This window comes from Teleopsis dalmanni, chromosome 2 (assembly GCF_002237135.1).
Source record: "Teleopsis dalmanni isolate 2A chromosome 2, ASM223713v2, whole genome shotgun sequence".
NCBI classification, from domain to species: domain Eukaryota; kingdom Metazoa; phylum Arthropoda; class Insecta; order Diptera; family Diopsidae; genus Teleopsis; species Teleopsis dalmanni.
Window position 1 is genome coordinate 146,086,536 of NC_051847.1, and position 21,542 is coordinate 146,108,077.

General features: G+C 28.5%; 1 long non-coding RNA gene across 1 annotated transcript in view; it reads right to left on the reverse strand.

Moving 5' to 3' along the window:
• LOC119678512 overlaps nucleotides 1-21,542 on the reverse strand; it is a 141,996-nt gene that overhangs the window by 88,883 nt on the left and 31,571 nt on the right. The window lies entirely within an intron of this gene.

Genomic DNA, 21,542 nt, shown 5'->3' on the forward strand with positions numbered 1-21,542 from the left:
CTTGTGGTATATAATAACTTGCATCTTCCCTGAATAAGTAAAATATTCTAACATTTAAAAGGATAATAACCACCCTAAGCTGTTTGAACTGTAACGAAATTTCACACGTTATTTTCTGCCTTCAGATCTTCAAGGATCATATACTTGTTATTAATAATACTTGTTTCTTCCACCTTTGTTCCTCAACTCTTCAAACCCAAAAGTAACTTCATATACATACATACACTTTATGTATTTACTTATTCTGAGTTCTTTCGTTATGTCTCTAAGAAGACATACGTTATCCTTGATAGAAGACATAAAATTAACCACTTATTTCAATTCTCATTGCCTTTTGATGTTATTAAGACTACAGTCTTTCAACTAAATTTACAAAACCAACCAACCACCAAAAAGGTGTTTTAATTCTCATTACCTTCATTTATGGCCGCTACGCCTATTTATTAAGCAAATCCTTGTTTCATCAAATATTTAAGATAATAAATGCTTTTAAAGTATCTTAAACTTCAGTTTGACAAATGCAACTTGAGTTAGGTATTTTCATTGGTAATCATTTAAGAATTTTTATGGTCATTTCATAAATAAATTTAAGCATATAATTCATTAAAGTGATAATTGAAGGCACACAATTTAGTTGATGCCATCTCCATGTCACTTTGAAATACGTTTTAATTTACGATCAAACTTTTATCAAAATGACATAAAATTTAAACAGTCATATCAATCATTAAAAAGTTCTGGTTAATATAATTTTAATCAGTGTGAATAGGTGCTTACTGAAATGTTACTGAGTATTGAGTTAAAACTAATTAAAATAATAAAATAATAAAATTTAGTAGAAGACTAAAACTTTTAGACAAGTAATTCTGTTAAGACCATATAGTATCAGATAATGAGCAAAAGTAAAGGTGAATGAGAATGTATTTAATTCTGTGTAAAAAATGTTAATCAATTATTACATAAAACGACAAAATAATGTCTTGTTTTTCTGTTTTAAAAGTAGGCACCTTCATACGCATTACAACTATGAGAGATATTAACTATATCATCCATATTTTTTTTACAAGATGATGTAGGTGTAACCTTCAATTCCTTCAGCAAATTTTTTTTTTTATTTGCCGCAATCTGGACACGCTATTCTGAATGCTGTAAATTTGGATCCCAGAATAATAAGCAACATACGAAGAAAAACACTGATCCATATCACATGTGCGCTTCTAACCTTTTGTTGCAGCTCACTATAGTTCAAAATTTTCTTCATAATGATTCTCTGTTGTACGGGTTAATACCCTCAATGTACATCTTTAGTTTTCGTTCTTTCCCGAGATCGTTTACTGTATGGTTATTGTTGTATTAATCGATGTATTTGTAGAGGAATTTAAAAAGACATGCGTTAACATACGTTATTAACCTGTAGCGGGAATTACTAAGGGTATTTTAGTGTCAAGGTATGCTGTCAGAAATTCATCAAGGGAAGTTCTACAGAATTCTCTTCTTTATTGCGTTCATTCAGTTTAATGCATTGGTGGTATTTTAGTTCCAGTACATTTTGCATAGAGTATTCTTCTTTCCACCACCTCATAAAATTCTTTCATTAATTCAAAAATCCCTGCAGTGTAATAGATCTAAATAGTATTCTAACACAAGTAAACACAAATAATGTATACATAAAGCAACTATTTTTAAATTTTGTTCCAAAATTATAAAGAAGTTTTCGAACAGAAGTGAAACAACAACAAAAATTTATTTTTTAAATTATTTTAATTAATTGAATTTTTGGCTGACCATACAGCTGTTTCGAGTATTGCCAAATACCCTTCATCAGTGGTCATGGAAATAATTCTTGTATTTAATTATTCGTAAATAATTATTTTTGAGACTGCAAGTACCAGGAATCGAACTCGGGTCCTGCCAAATGTGAAGTTCAGAATCAGCGCACCTTAACCAACTGATCCAAAGCCGTACTTGACTTTTTATGTTCGCATATTTTTTTGGAGTTTTTTGTTACTATTGCTATAAAAGTTTTTATTAACAATTTTACTTGCTGTGTTTATATTAGAACGAAATCATAAACCACAGCTGTAGAATAATTGAATTAATTAATTAATTATATTTTTTTTATTTTTAATTGTTAAATTTCAAAACTATTCTATTCGTAGAGGCATTATTTGTTGCATGATTTGTTCTTTCTTATGTATAGAACCTAATCTAGGAACGTAATGCTGAGAAAGTCATGCTAATGTTACTCTACTAGTCGCACGGGCGAGAACCAATATTTATTGGCGAGAACCATATTTTTGTGAATAAGTTGTAATTATGTTATTATGTTATTGAAAATAATATTGAAAATAAATCAGTATCAATACTTAGGTATATTAATAGATGATACCAAAAGATATATAATAAGTCAAAATCGGTGTGATATTCTTGGCAGTAAGTTTGAGCAAAATTATTTTTTACCACCAAAACCTTAGTGATCAGAACACTATGTATTAGTTAGTTGATTATACGGCCGTATCCATATCAATATCTATCAATATATGAGTAAAATCATTTAATAATTACAAAACGAACCGTTCCTAATATGTTGGAATTGTTGAAATTTCTAAAGACGACCATCATCCATTGGTAAATATCAAGACTCTTGTGAAAGAAATTATTGGATATGACACAAGTACAATTATATATAGTGTTTTATAGTTTTTAAGCAACATTTGATGTAATATATAATAAATACATTTGATTTCTTGATCTGGTTAACTTTATATCTAAACACTAACTATATATGCTAATAATGTAACCTATGCTAACCTACGCTAATAATGTAATTCAAAATTTATAATATGCTCTCCCATAAGAGAAAGCTTTAATAAATAGAAAATTTTATATAATATTATTATAAAAAAGAACAAGCAATAATTTCTAACTTCAAATAATATTATATTTAATATTAATAATATAACAATATATTATATAAAAATTAAATATATTATTTTTTATTATTATTACAATTAACATAATTATATATACTATAATATTATAATACCATATGAATAATATAATATAAATATATAATATGATTGATATACAGTTATTATTACAGTTATTATAATATTAGGTGTAGTTTTAAATTTAATTTTTCTTTAAAATTGCATATTTATTTCAAAGTACACCCCTACACTTTATTCACGCATACGGTTAATGCGCAACTCAGCTCGAAGGCATATACCTTGTGATCAAAAAAGAACTTTAATTTTAATTTTTTGAATTCCCGCGCTTATCCAATCGGTCATTTTTTTTATTTTCACGCTGGCTACACTATTATACATATTCTGTCTGTATAATAGTTTAACGCATATCGTTCTATTAGTTTTTGCTGAATTTCATTCAAAAAAGTGTAATTGTACTGTGGCCAAAGCGATGATTTCCAACGCAGATAGTGACACCACATTCATCGAACGCATCATAACTTGTGATGAGACATGGGTCTATGAATTTGACATGCCCACCAAACAACAATCGACCAAATGGTGCTTCGAAGGTGAGCCGAAACCGAAAAGAGAACGCCAAAGTCGGTCCAAAATCAAGGTTATGTTGACTGTTTTTTCGATATTCGTGGTGTTGTTCACTATGAATTCCTTCCGGACGGTCAAACGGTCGAACGGTCAATAAGGTGTATTATTTGGCCGTTATGCGTTGTTTGCGTTTGGCCATTCGCAAAAAAAGGCCAGATTTATGGAAGGAAAACTCATGGATTTTACACCACGATAACGCACCGGCTCACACAGCGTTGGTTGTGTCGCAGTTTTTGGCCAAAAACTCCACCAATATGATCAAGCAAGCACCGTACTCTCCAGATATGGCCACGTGTGACTTTTTCCTCTTCCCCCGACTCAAATTGCCATTGCGAGGACCACGTTTTGAGACCATAGAATCTATAAAAGAGAATTCGCTGCGGGAACTAAAGGCCATACCTTCGGCGGCCTATAAAACTTGTACGGAAAATTGGATCAAGCGTTGGCATGCATGTATTGCCGCAGGAGGAGAGTACTTTGAAGGCGATAATAAAGAAAATTATTAAAAATTTAAGTTTTACGTTTTTTTAACTTCTAGTTCTTTTTTATCAAATAGTATATTAAAATATTGTAAATATTTTTATATTAAAATTAATTACACTACATAGCTCGGTCTGTTAGCTCGAATATTATATATCAAACATTAAAATTACAGGCTGTAATATGCAATATTTGTGTATCAAAAGTCTTTAATAGTAATATTTTGTAATAGGATCATAGAAAAAATATTTGAAAACATTGTATTGTAAATTGAATTGAAACTGAAGTTATGTAAATATATGTATATGTTATATATATATTAAGTATACGAACTATGAATGGTGAGCTGTTACTAACAGGACAGTTAGATGGCTGATCGTCACTCAGAAGAAACCAAAAAAAAACTTTCTATGTCCTTTGCAAACGGAATCGAATAAAAATTTGACATTATTTACAGATATATAATTGTGGGTATATTAATTCTATAAAATATATGTTAAGAAGAATTCTAAATGTATATAAAATAAGAAGATGAGTTGAAATCCGGAACAGCTTCAGTGTTGACTAATGCTACCGGAGTGTATTATTTATTTATATCTTATTGACTCGTAAGGGTTTCGACAATCCACTTTGTTATGACTAAATTTTTTTTATAAATAATGTTTAAATATTTTTATTCAAAAGTAATAAGAATAGATAACACATTTCATGTAAAGTATGCATTTCATGTTAAATTTCTCTTTTATCTCCTTGAATGACGGAATTGAAACATCTTCTTAAACAATGATATTGTCTATTTTACTATACTTTATTTAATAATGAATATTATTTATTGTAATATGAGAATAGTCTAATAGCACACATTAGCTATCATAAAATTTATTAAAGACCTTTTCAGTTATTATATTGTAAATAGGTATATTAAGCCATAATATACATTATTATATATAAAGATTTCTTTCAAATAGTTAGTGAAGATCTTGAAAGTTGAATCAGTTTTATTTAGTGTTCACTATTTATTGTGGACAAATACACTTCCACTAATTGTATAAGAACTTTTGACAATACAAAACTTAGCAATATAATTAATGTATATGATATATACTGGTATATGGTATATACTGGTAATATACGAGTACATATTATAATGTACATCAAGAACTTTATAGGATCACAAAACTTTGCGGCTGCGCTTTTGATTATTCATGTAATAATTATTTTTCGATATATTTTGCTTTTGTATTTATCGATCATAAATGGTTTTTTGATTCAGTAAAATTTCCATATAATTAACATAAATTGGTGCGTCGGTTTGTTGCTGAAATGATCAATTACACTCACAAACTGTGATTAGATTCTCATAGCGGTAAAGGTACTGGTAATAATATAAGTTAAGGAATAAAATAAAGGAAAAATTCAAATTCAAATTATTATCGCTTATTATCTTGAAGTATTATCAGTTCAAACATTGATACTGATAGGTATACCCCTACATGTACGTTGTACTTGTTCATAACTTACAGTACAGATACGGATATCCTACAGAACCGAAAACCATACAAAAATATGAAAAAAAAAAGAATTAAACAAAATATAAGAATTGATAGCAAATCTTCATTATCTTATATATACATAACCAAAGATTAGATACTTTTTATCTAGCTGGGTCAGCTGGGCATAAAGTCAAAGCGCCAATATCAAATATACTTGTATAAATTAACAGAGCAGAGAGAAAACAGACGAAAAACGGGTGCCAAGGTGTCTTCCAGTTGTTATGTTTATGTTACCGATTTAAGCTTCCTTATATTAGTAATTAGGTAGTTATCGGTTAGCAAATTATTATCTACTACCACAACTGCTTTAGATAAATGTCAGTAAACCAAAAAAAAAAGAAAACACCAAAACAAGAAAAAGAAAAACAACAGCAGAAATGTGTACACCTAAGGAACACACCAAATCTGCTTTAAGATAGCGCATGTAATTTTGGTGTAGGTTAAGAAAACCATAAGAAATGCTTTGGGGCTTGCATTATTTGCGCTTTTGGAATTGAATTTTATCTTTTGTTTACCGAGGCATATTGGGTATAAATCGAAATCTCTGTAAATGATACGTTAACTTATCTAGTACCACTATCTATTCTCAGATATTCGATATTTTATACGTTTTGTATTGTTATGTTGGAAATGAAACGATAGGAAAAATCAGTTTGTTGATAGGAAATATCAGTAGAAAAATGTGATATTTCATTTCATTATACTTTACTAAATTTTTTTTTCTTTAATCATCAGTATGTGAGAAAATGCCATTTAAACATAATTAAAAGTGTGCAGTTAAAAATTCACTGCTTGATTCTATCGAATGGCCACGTGTATGATCCGGAACTAGGATTTTTCGGTGTTTTTATTGGTAGTAAATCTCATCGAAGTGCTATGGCAGTAAAAATTTGTGAAAATATAATGAAAAGTTCTTTAAAGATCTCGGCCGATAGTCTTTTATACCAGGAAAAAACTACAAATTTTATAAAATGGCTGCAATAAGCCATAAAAGTGAATGAAAAAAGTGATAAAATTATTTCGTATAGATGTAATATCTTGCCTTGGAATAAAAAAGTAAACTTAAATATAATGCAGTTTAATTCTCTACAAAAAATCTTAAAGTGTGAAATAATGTCCAAAATAAATAAATATTCAATTAATCGCAAAATATATTACTTTAATATAAAGAAGAGAAAAAAATAAATTACTCACTCCATAATAATAGATACTATCGATAGAATAAGTGTCCGTAAGTTGATATTATTATAAAATTTTATTGAAATGTCAAAAAAATGATAAAGTTCAGTTTCACGTTCTAATGGTTTTTAATGAAATATGGCTATGAATCAGAATTAATACAAAATTATGTTATATAAGAAATTGTGTTGGCGTTACATGATAGCGTTGGTCGTCTTCATTTTCCATTATATCTTTCTAAATTCACAGAAAGCACATAGTGTTTTTTCGAATTTGTCTGATTCTGAAGAACTGACCTCCAGACATATATATGAACAGATCGACTGACAGACAGAGAGATAGACGGATTGTAGCATTAAGGGTGTATATATATGTTCTGTAAATATATATATTAATATATATGCATAAATGTGATAATAATATGGAGATCAAAAAAGTTTTTCTTAAGGTGCATTTCTTGAAACTATAGACAGTAAGTGACAATAATGAGTTAGAAATTAATTAAAAGTTGCAGCTGTTCGTGTAATTAAATGTCACTAAACCGTAGTAGGAGTAAAAAAATATATGCAATAAATTTAAGGCAATTTATTAAGTACTGTGATTGGAACTTTTCGCTATTGGTGTTATAACTACATTTATGTTATTAGATAAACCAATATATGGTCTTTTCCAAACTGCAAATAAAAAATCGTAGATGTTACTTCATAATACTACTATAATAATATAATAATACTGTAATATACAATTATTTTATAGTAGGGAATTTTTTTTCTGATATTTGATTTTTAAGGTGAAATGGATCCCATTAAAATCATTGTAACGACTTCTATAAAAATATCCTTATTGAAAAGACAATTCTATATAATTAATGTTAAAATTAGATTTTGGGCATATTCACACGGTAGTTGATTTGATTTAAACACAATCTGGAAGTATAATTTTTATACACCTGAAATATAAAGTTGGTAGTAACTGTGCAAATGTTGTTTTCAACAAGTCATATCTTGAAGACTTCTTTATCATATTATATAAAGCATATCTAAGCCGACTAGTAACTTTTTATATCCCTGTATAAGAAAATACAGAATCGTGAAATAAAATGGTCCAGGAGGCCAATATACAAAACTATTATGTAAAATTATGCGTTTATAGAATTTTGTCTGCAATAACCTGATAACCTGTGATGCGTGCGTATATTATGTTGTGTCGCTCTATTAAACTTAAAGCTGCGCCCAGAATGGTTATGAATCATTAAATTTGAACGCTCTCCATTGACCAAAACATTTCCGATCGGGAGCAATTTTAAAAATTGTCTAATCATTTTACCAGCCAAAAGTTATTTATGTTGAAATGTCTTTAAATAACCTGTGGATTGTCAAAATAGCTGTTAAAAACAGGTTTAGAGATTATAAATCAAACCTCTAAAAAAGCAATATTAATCAAAACGGTAAGTGTATGGCAGTTTCTATATAAGTTGTTTAATATAGAACTATTTTCGATTAGAAATTAAAATTAGTAAAAAATATAGTAAAGTAAAGTAAATATATACCGGAAAGATATGTATGTAGTTTTAAAGCAAAGATTGGGTAGTAAACAAGGTGAGAAAAATTTTTTTACGAAAACAGCATTGCATTAATACTTTATCATACCGAGTCAGACCTTTAAATTTAGTTTAGAATTATTACAAAATGAATTTGGACATAAAAGGAATAAAAAAATATATGAAAAAGGAAGTCCTTTCCAAAAAGGAAGCAAAAATAGTGTAGGTAATTCACATCAAACTCGCGGTCGTCACCAACCGAACAATATTGAAGTTAAAAATTATATAAAAGTATATATGAATATTATAATACACAATTATATATAGTATATATAGTTAAATTTGGTTTTAAAATTCTAATAACTGGTTATAAAAATAAATAAATTGATTTAAAATAAAAGAGCAAGTCGAATAATTTGAAATTAATTTGTGAAAGAATTATTAAAGTTAGGTTAGGTTAAATTATTGTGGTATTCAGTTTAGCTGATTTGAACCCTATGGGTCTATTATGACAACTAATTAATAGTGCAACTTAAGTACTGTTACCAACCTCGGATGTGCTTAACTTAGCGCTGAACACCTTGAAATATGCTGGAACTACATTGACCTAAACAACTCCCTGAGGCTTTTAGCTAGAAATGGCTTCCTTCGAGATTATATATATTTAATAATGTCTTCTTCGTTCCAAAAACTTCTACAGTACTCATGCGTGATATCACTATCTTGTGAGTAAGCCTACCGAGTATACTGTTAACCTGTGAGTTTCACAAGCCTTGATCATAAGATTTTATATGCTGCAAAATAACATGATTAAGAAACATTATACAAAACTATAGAACTAGTATCACGCTAAGTATATGAGTAGTTCTTCAAAGAATCTAACTTAAATTGATAAATCGATGAAATAGGTTGTACTAAATCAAATAACTTTGGAAATAGTGGTTTTATTTATTAATAAAAATAGTTAACAAATTTTCGTTAAAAAAATTGATTTATACAAAAAACGAAAAGATTTTAAAGATGGATAGTGTTTTTTTTTTAATTTTTGTTCTATAGACTAAATAATATGTTGAATATTGATATGTGAACGTACATTGAAATTTTGATTAGAATTTTTTATCTGTTAGACATTTACCAATAGAGGTTTGCACTATTGCAGTTGACCTAAAATACCAATAATAACCATAAAATACAATTAAAACCTTCTTAAAATTTTTTTACGAATTAAAAAAAAAGTTAATTATAGAGTACGTACCTAATGAAAAATTGAAGAAGTTGAATAATAATTATTTATAATTAAAGAAATTATCTTTTAATACAATAATTGAAAAAAAAATATCAAGTTCGAGTATAAGAAAATTAAATCAGTTAATAAAATGTCTGCTTCAAAGTACAGTTTTCCCCTTACCATCTATGATATTCAAAAAAAATTAATTAAATTTTAAATAAATAAAAATATATTAAAAAAAAAATATTTTTATCTGTGCTTTATGATCAGTTTGTGCAATTGAAATTGGTTCTATAATTTTTAAAACGAATATATATTTTGCCACCATTTTATATATGAAGTGTTTGTATTTGGATCACGATTGATCGCTAATAATTCATAAAAATAAAAAAAAATTTTTTTTCTACTTATTGGTGAAAAAAAAAACGATGCCATTTCTTTAATATATTTACGTTTTTTATAACACACGTATTCCATACCTGATATTTCAGTGGCGTATGCAAGGGTGAATTTTAGTATTCAAACGTTCCCCCAAAAAAAATTTCCTCCAAATCTTTTATTGAAAAGATTTGAATTGGAAAAATTAATGTTTTTTAATTAAATATGCGGATAAATAAGGGTGAGTTTCGAAAAGACCCCCTTATATGAGTCCTTACATACGCCCTTGCAACATTTATAATTAAGCCACTTCAACGTTATAACGCCAAAAAATAAATAAATGGTCGTCATGTGATTGACGTGTTTATATTGATACCTCGAAATGTGTTCAAGTGAAAATACCTTGTTTAATAGAATATACTCGTTTATATCTAAATGAATTCATAAAAGTGATTAATATTTTTTTTTTTTGTAATAACTTGGTCTACTTTGACAGTTGCGCTACCTCTCATTACACAGCCGTAGGCACTGCGAAGCAATGGCACCGCACTACACAATGAGTCACGGGCGACATTTTGGTGGGTAAACAAAGGTGTGTAAAAGTTAATAACACAAAATTCATTATTGACAAACAACAAAAATAAAAACAAAAAAATAACAAATTAATAAAAAAAGGTAAATTTTTATTGATTGCTAAAAATACAGGGTACTATAAATGAACTTTATTTGAGTAGCCATACAGTATAGCACGCGTAATATTGAAGAAACGCGTACAATTTCAAATGCTTGTAAATACCTTATGCGCTATATACCTACTTTCATTAGCAGCTGTATTCAGCTGCAATATCTTCTTTAATATAGTTCTACATCTTTAATATTAATTCTGTATATACTTTAACATATACCGAAATATATATGTAATACCCAGTAGAATGCTGTTAAGATTTTCTCCTACTGTAAAGCTTTAAAGTTTTTTGATATCTATAAAAATTGCTATCAAAAGTAAAACCTACAAAGAATCTGTTTAAATATACTTTTTAGTGTTACATTTGGGAGTTTACTCATAAGTCTGGAACCTGCCTTGAATATTGAAAAATACAGTATATTGAATTGGGCAAAAAGTATTCGGCGCTTTGTCTGTCCACTTGATTTTAAAAGGGAATAGCTTCCAAACTTTTATTAACATCTAGCAAGTATATTCTTTTTTTAACTGAAATTTGGATTAATAGATATGTGTTTATTAGATATTCTTTGAGGAGTGAAGCGAAGAGGAGTGTAATAAAAAAAAAACTAGTTCATTTTTACACCAATAAGAAACACCTAAACTTTCTTAATTAACTGCCAAAAGGGTTCAATTAATTTCATTCTAAAAATTTATACATGCATGAAAGTTTATTTGTCTTTGGCTGAAGAAAGTTTATTAAAAAAAAGAAATTCGATGTTTAGATTTTTAAAAATGAATGAAAAGAATTTTTAATTGTTAAAAAACAAAAAAAAAATTTAATATATCAAATTTAAATTCTGAATCCCTGTTGACACGACACGAAACATAGTAATTTTCGAGATCACATATGATATGTTCAAACAATCTTGGGTGTTCGTTGGCAAACTGAAGATTGACGACAAGAGAGATAATACCATATATTTAGGAGAATTGTAATCATCCACTTTAAGCGTTTATCGTGTAACATAGTCAATCAATTAAATCAAATTTTTAAATGAAATAGAATTTAAAATTAAGGAGGTTAAAAGAAAAGGTATACTGTTAAGTCTTTAACCTTCCGCCAAAAAATTGTCTGAATAGGTGTCTCTTAATTAGAAATTGAAATTACTTTATCATTTTTGTAAGAATAAATGTAATTAAGTTTTCATTATGTCATATTATTTCATACGAGACAAAAAATTCCGAAATACTTTTCTTTTACATAGAAAACAATTATTAAATAGGTTATATATTATTAGATTACATTAATAACTACAGATTACATTAATAATACTTGCACTTTCTACCATCCGCACGACATGACCAAGCCAGCGTAGCCGCTGAATTTTTATGCGCTTAACTATGTCAATGTCGCGGTATAGCTCATACAGCTCTTCGTTCTATCTAATTCGAAGAATTCGTCCCTTACGCGTTAGCTTATCCGAATAATTTTTCTCTCGAATGCTTCTAACGCCTTCTCATCACTCATAAGAGATAAGAGATTTGTAGAGCGTGATTTTTGTTTGTCGAGAGAGGGCTTTATTTCTCAATTGCTTACTTAGCCCGAACATTTGTTGGGAAGGGTGATTCTTCGTTGAATCTCTAGGCTGACGTCATTTTTAGTTCCTAAATAAACAAAGTCTTTCACAGCTTCGAAGTTATAATTGTCAACAGTGACGTAGGTCTCAAGACGCTCAGAAGATTTGTTTGTTGACAGAAAATACTTTGTTTTGTCCTCATTTATCACAAGACCCATTTAGTCACTCGACAAGGAGTCATCCTGTCTGAAACCTCGTTTGGTATCAAACGGCTCGGAGAGGTTCTTTCCAATTCTAACGGTGTTAATGATGTTATTCAAAGTCATTTTACATAGTCGTATAAGTTTTGCTGAGATACCAAATTTAGATATAGCGGCATAATGTGTGTTTCTAGCCGTAGTGTCAAAGTTGACAAATAGGTGGTGTTTATCGATTTGTTTTTCTTGGGTCTTCTCCAGGATTTGACGCACTGTGAATATCTGGTCCAGGTCTAAAGCCACACTGATAAGGTGCAATCATTTGGTTAACGATTGGCCTCAATCTTTCATATAGTACGTTTGACAGAACCTTATATGCGATATTTAAAAGACTGATCCCGCGATAGTAGGCGCAGTTTGCAGATTCACCTTTTTTGTTGAGCACATTTAAATTCCAATCGTTGGGCATGCATTCAACAGACCATATGTTGCGAATTAGCTGTAGCATGCATTGTGATAGCTTTTCTTCATCAGCTTTACACAGCTCAGGATCGCGCTGGCAAGCAACATATTTATCAATATGTTTAATAATATTAATAAAACATATACTTGCTAGATCAAATCGGTTATGTTAAATCCCTCAATCTAATATATCTCATTATATTGTATTGCATATTCGTAAAACATCCAATTTATAATAAGAAAAACAACATTTTTAAATATCAAAATAAAGTGTTGTAAATTATTAAAAACATTTATATATATAACAACTATATTTCTACATACATGATATAAGGTTTAATATATCTTGTTACAAAAATGACACTATGGTTGTGACTATGTGTTTTAGACTTCAAATAAGAAATGCAATTTGTAGCCTCATAATATCTGAAGTAGTTAATTTCTTGATTTGGCATGTAATATTATTTTATATAGAGTTTATAGTTTATATTGTTTATATAAATTTATAGCATATTGGGCACTCTTGTAAAATTTAAAAGCGATCTTTAGTGAATACAACACTGGTTCTTTGGACAACTTTACTGTTTTGTCATTTTTGGATCAAATTATTGTCATCCACCAAATTTGTTGTTGCTTTATATGTTATTTAAAAAATAGAAAGCAATAAAAATATAAACATATGTTATAAGTGACAATCATATGATCGTCGTTTTTAATTATCAAAAATGACGACGTAAAATTACAACAAATGACAAGCTATAAAGAGTAAATAAAGATAACTAAATGGTTAAAACTTTGCCGAAATTAAGATTGCTATCCAAATAAATCTAGTTAGTGAATACACAAAACAATAATAATTTTTGGTGCTATTTATGGCTCATATTAATTTCAATAACTCACTAGAGTACGAATACATTGTCCCGTTTGTTGAACCGGTACTCTTATTTAATACCATGTTTCTATTGCTTACTTACTTACTAAGTAAGTGACTTTAAGATTTTGTAATTTCCATTGACATAAGTTACTTATTGTATAAGTAAAGTTCTAAAAGTTCTAAGAAAGCCTCTGTTTGTTTAAATAAACTTTACTTAACTTAACTTTATTAAATTATACTTACTTAGCCAGTAGCAGAAACATGCTATAACAGATCTAATTGAACAATATTTTATACCAAAATATTTTGTAAGTCCCTGCAAAAAAGGTTTGAATAATAATTCAGTAACATGTCTCTATCACTCAACTATCTAAAATTAATTGCATAAGCAGATGCTTATTAGTCGCTATATTTAGTTATAAAATTAAAATTTTTAATACATTTTCTGATTATTATTATTATTATGATTATTATTATTAAATAATAGGCTATGAATGCACTCCGAACGAAAAGATCTATTGTGCGCCTAAACGTCCAACTAAAACAATTCTAGACTATTTATAAATTCCGTAATTGTTGTAGGCTTAATTTACCTATTTGATTTGGGTCTACGTTCCTGCTTCCAAGGCAGTCAAGTCTAAGTCCTGCCGCCGCTGGGAAGTTGTTTAGAATATGTTCTGATGTTTCTTTCTTTTTATGGCAGAGTCGACAGAAATCACTTCCTACCGCACCTAAATTCATTATGAATTGAGTCTACAGTGTCCTCTAAGAAATTATGTGCAAATTTTAACATCGTTTCTATTAAAGTTAGGGATAGTGTCACCTTTGATATGTGCAGGATTAATAAATCTTCTTAATTGCCACATGCCTGTTTGGGCTCTTCAGTGTTCAAGTAGATTTTGTTTCTTCCGTTCATATAATAAGTTATTTGTGAAGATATTTGTTGTCCCGCAGAAGGGTTCTGGATCAATGAAAGAAGTACATGCAATTTTCTTATTACAATTTAGCGTAATAGAGGGGAGAGAGCTTAAAGGCTTTTAATAAACTATAATAATATTATAAGTACTTTAAAAATTGAATTTTTTTTAATTAGAACTAAGAAACACAATACCGAATGAAGTAGTGTATCTAGAAATATGAGAATTGAATTACAATAGGTTATCTTCAGTGGCTAAACTCACTTTGGTTTATTAATTGTGCTACCATCACATTTGGATTATTAATAAATCTTTCTGCGTTACTTACCCCTGGTATAAAACAAGCAACCCACCCTAAACGGAAGCCATTGATTGTAACCACTTCTCACATGTGGTATGGAACACGTCGGCCATGGATATGTTAAGAAATAATAAAAAAATAAAAATGGACTAAAATTAATATGGATGAATGATGCAGTAAAACTTTATTTATTGGTTTTAATACCAAGAGTTAGTGTCGGCGATAGAAAAAACAACTTTACAGTACTTTATATATGAATAAATTTACGAGTGTATACGAGTGTATATACCTATTTATGCCTTTATTATGGCTTGTGTTTACATTTCTTGCTAACATTAAAAATACATTTTGTTGGTGTATGAATGAAAATGTTCATAATTTATTGACGTATTTATTGCTCAGTATGATCAAAGTTTTCAGATACAAAGTTGTTCGCATTGATAAGGCAACCTTAAGTGCTCAAATGAGTGCGCACGTTTACCTGCACAAAGACATTTAACAACAACGAAAATAAAAGTTAATATGTTTATAAATTAAAAATAAGAACCACAATAACAAAGTTAATAATTTTTAATATCTATAACAAACGGAAAAAACTGTAAATATGTGCTTAAATACCAAAAAACACTTGTCAAACTGTGACAAGTCGAAATTGTGCAAGACCCTTTCGACACTTTTGATAATTTCGAAATTTTTATGACTTTTTATTAATAATTTGACTTTGCTCATACTTGAGAACAATGAATGGAGTTCTTTCTGTGGAAAAATTGGCGTACCTGACTACTTGAAGGGGAAATAAAAATATCTGATTTCATTAAAAAATCTTAGAAATTTATTTGAAGGCACAAATTGTCAAAGTTATTTTTACAAATACTTATCATGGAATAACTTTAATATATATTGTATTTTTGACAAAATTTGTTGTAATTGTCAAAAAAGGGTTTTGTATTCTAACATATTTTAATTTGTATCTAGTCTACTAGTGGCGAAATTTTATTACAGTGAGACAATGAAACTTTGATGATGTCATTTCAAGATTCTAAAAAAAATTCACTGTCATTACTATTTTTCAAAATTAATAAACAATTTATTCTAGGTGTTCTTTAACTCGACACTACTCAACAATACAGCGAGTTTTTTGCACGTATGAATGATATGAATTGCCATCACTGTTTCAAGTTGTCAAATCCAGTCAAACTTGCATAACTCGAAGTCCGAGTTATAGAATTTTTTCATTTTTTTTTATATTTGAAAGAAATTGAAAGAAATTTAAAATCAAATACAGCACAGAAGTTATAGTGAAGTAAGGTATTCAGAAATCAGTGTTTGCGATTTTAATTTTTGTTTCTTATTTTCCGTAAAAAGACATTCCATTTTATTTAAACCCTTATAGTGATCATCAGTTGTAGTATCATTCGTTTGCAAATATAAATTCAGAATATTGAATGAGTCTTCTACTTCATTCTTGGAAGGCTAATGAACAATTTCATCCACCGAACCCTCATCATTACTTTCCGTTACGCTTAGAATCAGATCCACAAATTCAGAGCTATAATGCTCAATAATATCCTCATCTGTAGGAAAGCTTGATATACAAATTTCATTGTCGAGCTCAATATAATCGTTGAGAGAAGTATTGGAAGTTATTTTATTTACTTTAAACCACGCATTTGCATGAAGAAGCAAATTTAGAAAGAAAAAATTAAACATTTGGTTTGGAAAAAGGGGCTTCCCCTAACAGCTTTTAAAAATATATATAAAAATATTTTACATATTTTTATATATTATACATATTTGTTAATTATAAAGTATTTTTTTATAAAATACTAGTACCGTTCTTTGCAAAACACATTGAACAAAGAACGTTGATACATTGATTTGCGGTATGATTGCTATTAAAAACCACTATCTTTGTTAATTGGAGACTGTAATTAGTCTCTTCTACTAGTCTTTTCAAAAAGAGACTAGTTTTATTATATCAATTTTGTGTTAGAAACTTTAACACTTATATTTATTTCGTTGTACAGTTTGTAGCCACAAAATACACTTTTAATAAAGTTAATAATGGTATCTAACATTGCAACAACAAACCATCTTTAAATGACATACATATATAAGACTTCCAACGACATTCTACGTTTCGTTTTGATTCTTGGACTTTATTCTCTGAATTTTTTTTACTGTTTTTAATAGAAGAACAACAGACCATCTTAAAGTGACTTATTAAATATTGACTTTAGTGAACTATATAATAGTGGACTTATGTAATAATCCACTCAATATTTTTTTACATTTTTTGATAGAAACTTCTGACAGTGTTCTTTAAATATAGACATGTGAGTAACCCGCTAGTAGATTTGTGTACTTTTCTTACTTATAAAGTTACATGGAAACATTTTTATTGAATACTGGTATGGACCTTAATTTTTTGTACGTATTTATCTTTTTACCAGGCTTAAGGTCGTTTTGTATAATGTCTGAGTAATATTAATATAAACGAAACACCTACTTTAGTTTTTAATTTTAAACAAACTAAAATGTTTTATTTATTTATATAGATATTTTGTTCTATTTCATATAACATATTAATACATTTAAAGACCTGTATAAATAAATCAACCAATATTACTTAAAATCAAATGCTAAGAAAACGTCATTCACAAATCTCAAAAGAATTCAATCAATTATCATTGGTATAAGTGAGAACTTCAATGGCGATTTTGATTGGTAAGTCTGAAATCAATCTTCATTTACCATTGATCTGTGAAATTTTATTAGGTGTTAATTTTAGGATAATATTGCTACTCAGACAAAATATCTAGAGTGTTACAATTTTGTCCGAGACTTATCAATCGTCTTCTTTGTAACTGTCCAGCTTTAATAACGCATATGGAATTTCATATGGAACTTCTGTCATCAGAACAGATTAAGAGCTCTTCTCTAGATTACGTTCAGGACTTTGCTCACAAAGCTTTAATGGGCTTTGTGTAATCAATAGCGAAATTGGTACAAAAGGATTCAATAGGACTTCTGCCCATAGTACCGGCGATTGAGCGATTTTGTGTCAAAACTGTAATAATAATAATAATATGATTCGAAAATGAAAATGTATTAAAAGAACATCCTGATTAAAAAAATTACCCTAGATTTATCAATCTAAAACGACATAAATTGAAGTTTAGACCCGATCTCTATTTAGCAAGAGAACATATGAATAGAATTAATTCAAATATATTAGTATATTTTTTAAAAATTGAAAATTATTTATGTACTTATATTGAATTATTTTAAAAAGTGAATATTTTCATTTATTTCATATATGTTATGTATTATTATATTTGTCGACATTCGACATTTAAGTCCTGTTAATACTCTTGCGTTTATCAATTATTTCGGTACTTTGGCCATTGAAGAGCCTAAAATAAATTTAAGTATAAAAAATATAAACAATATATAAAAAAAATGTAAAAAAAGTTTTTAATGCAATTTAAGTAATAAGGTATGTCGGCTTCTTTAAGGGATTTTTGTTTGGAACGTGCGGCTATTGAAGACATCGCAACACAATTAATTATGTCTCTCACTGGGTCTTCGATAAAGTTCATATACTGCATGCAAATCATACTACTTTAGTCACAATGTTAATACTATAGTCTTAATACTATAGGCTTAACTAAGTTGAGTATATTTACAGATTGTTTTTTTCTAGTTTTACTTCATTGAATTTTATTTTCACGATTTTACTAAACAATAATAATTACATTCAAAATAATTTAACGATTCTAGAAGACTATATCACTAGTTAGAAAACTAACTTTTATGAATTCAATTTAATACTAAAATAGCATGAAAACTCAATACATATTTTCTATTGAACTAACTTACATGAAATCTGGATATTCGTTCATGATATAAACGAATAGATTCTATTTCTATTTTATTCAGATAAAATCTTCCTAAACAAATTCTTTCAATAAAAAATCGTATGAATATCTTAGATGTTTGTTTTGAAATATTTTGAGTAGTTTTATGAAACATTTTGTACGCATTTGTCTTATATTTTTTGAATGACGTATTGCCTTTTTCGATAAAATCGAAAAATTACATAGAACGAACAAGTGAAGATTATCTATTGTGATCCTGATATTGTAGTTTGCGTACGTATTTTAGGATGGTGGTCGACTTTTTAGGTTGTTAGTTAACATAACATACATAGGCCACATTGACCTGATCCCACATGATTCCAGTAGGGCTTAATTGTCTAATATAAATAATAAGAAATAATATAATATCTTTTCTTTATAAAATAGTTATAGATAATATACAATTATTGGTTAAAAAATTAATAAGTTTAACTCTGGTTCTACCGAAGTTTCTACCAAAAATATAATTGTATTTCAAACTGATAGAGAGGTTGCGAACAGAATTGAATTGGAGCAACAAAATTTTTATTTAAATTTATTTCATTGACGTTTTGGCAGTCTATATAGCTGTATCGAGTATTGTCAAATATTCACCATCAGTGCTTTTGGAATTATTTTTTATATTTAATTATTCGTAAACTCGTGCTCAGAGTCCGTTTTCATTAGCCAATCGACCCAAATCCATTACGTCACAATATAATTATATACTTATAATGCAGTTTTGTAAAATGTATTTTCAAATTAATAAAATATACTTCTAAAGTGGTAGTAACTATTTTGTGTGGGTTAATACTCCTATATGAGATACTCGATAAATTTCATTTCCTGATGTGATCCTATTGGATTTATAAAACGTGCTTTTGTAAAATCTTATTCGATGGGCTAGAAAGGCTAAAAGACTGGTTTTAAAACTAGAAGATAAATATATGAACAACCCTAAAGTGATTCTTTTGAACGCATTGATTAATAATATGTGGTTGATATACGTGCAGTTTTCTTTACTGCGTTAAAAGTTAAAACACAATGGAATGTAAAGAAAATGTTATCCTAAAAAAAAAGGAATGTCAGTGACAACCGCTTAATGTAAGTGTATATCGGATTATCTCCTTTCCATGCTGTTCAGATATCTTGCCTTCCATAATATACGTATCTTTTGTAATTTGTTAAATGTCAATCCATTTGAAATTCTCTTCAAAAACTAAAATTTTCTGAAAAGCTGTCTTTAAAGTATTAACAAAATAATGCGGAATTCAGTATATCAATAGTTTCATTAATTACTACAAAAATAATGTCAGACATTTTGACTTATGATGTATGCCACAAAATGCCAAAGTGCTATAATAAATTTCAAGATTTCAAAAAAATGTTCACATTGAAAACAATTGAAAGCATGCAGAAAAGAGCCTTTTACGTGTGCAGAGATATGCATTAAGTTTATAAGTTTCAAATGATACCGGACAAATGTGAGCCATTAAGATTTTCGCATTTGTATCTCAAATGCATATAAAATTGCAATAAAAATTTGCTGATAGCTTTTCTATGTTGCCTACCACATACCGTATACGTACAAGACCATTCAACTAACATGGTACGAGTATATTCAAAACCGATCCAACCCAATACCGAAGACTGCCACTGTTGATGTTCACCATCACATTTCGTACATTTATGGAAATATGGCAGACACCAAGTCACGCACGTTTTGTAAGCTGCCCGACGGATTGGGCACCAGGCACTTTGATTAGTTCTAACATATTTTCCTGACTTTAGAGCAGATTGCTTCGGAGCAGCACAGCCATTTAATTACAACGCCACTTGTGGTTACATTTATAATCATGGCTGTTTCTTTTCTGTTTCTCTGCCGGAATTTATTGTACCTAATATAAAGTCATGATTTATGTTTAACTATAATTTAGACAATTTACACTATCGTGTATGCTTATGTGTTATACCCGTACTTATGGCATAACAAATGTAAGCAGCGCTGACAGTTTGACTGGCAGTTTTATGAACGGAAAAAATTGTGAAAAAAATTACAGGCACAAATCCATGAACAGTAGCTAATGACATGCTCATGTTAATAAGATAACTTCAAGTTATGTACTGGTTGTGCTTTATGATTTAAAACTTAAGATTTGCTAATGTAAGACCATTTTTCACATTGCTAGACACACATAGCAGTTTTTTAAGTATTTCTCTGCATGATATTAATTTTAAAAGTGATCATCACGAATATTCAGTGATTAATAATCAATTTGTATAAATCGAAATATTTTAAAAAAAATTATTAATAATTTTGTAGAAATGCAAAATTATAGAAAAATCAATTGCTTGCCTTCACCTTATCAGATTGGATATGTTGGATTTTTTAAATTAGATCCAAACTCGCCATTATTGATGAGGTGAACTGAAGCTTTCTAAAATAACTCTTACTTATTACAATTCCTACATATCTTCATTTTTCCATATAATTTCTCTCTTTTTCATTTGATTACAATGCTTAAAATAAGATTTAAAAATAATACTTAAGAATATTTATCAATATTATAATATTCAAATAAAATTTGAATATATTGAATAAACTCTTGTCAAAAAGATCACAAAAAAAAGAACACTGGCATATACTTCAAACACTATCTACGAATAGCTCTACTTAAATCATGTTATAGTCGGATTTTTTAAATTTGATTCAAACAG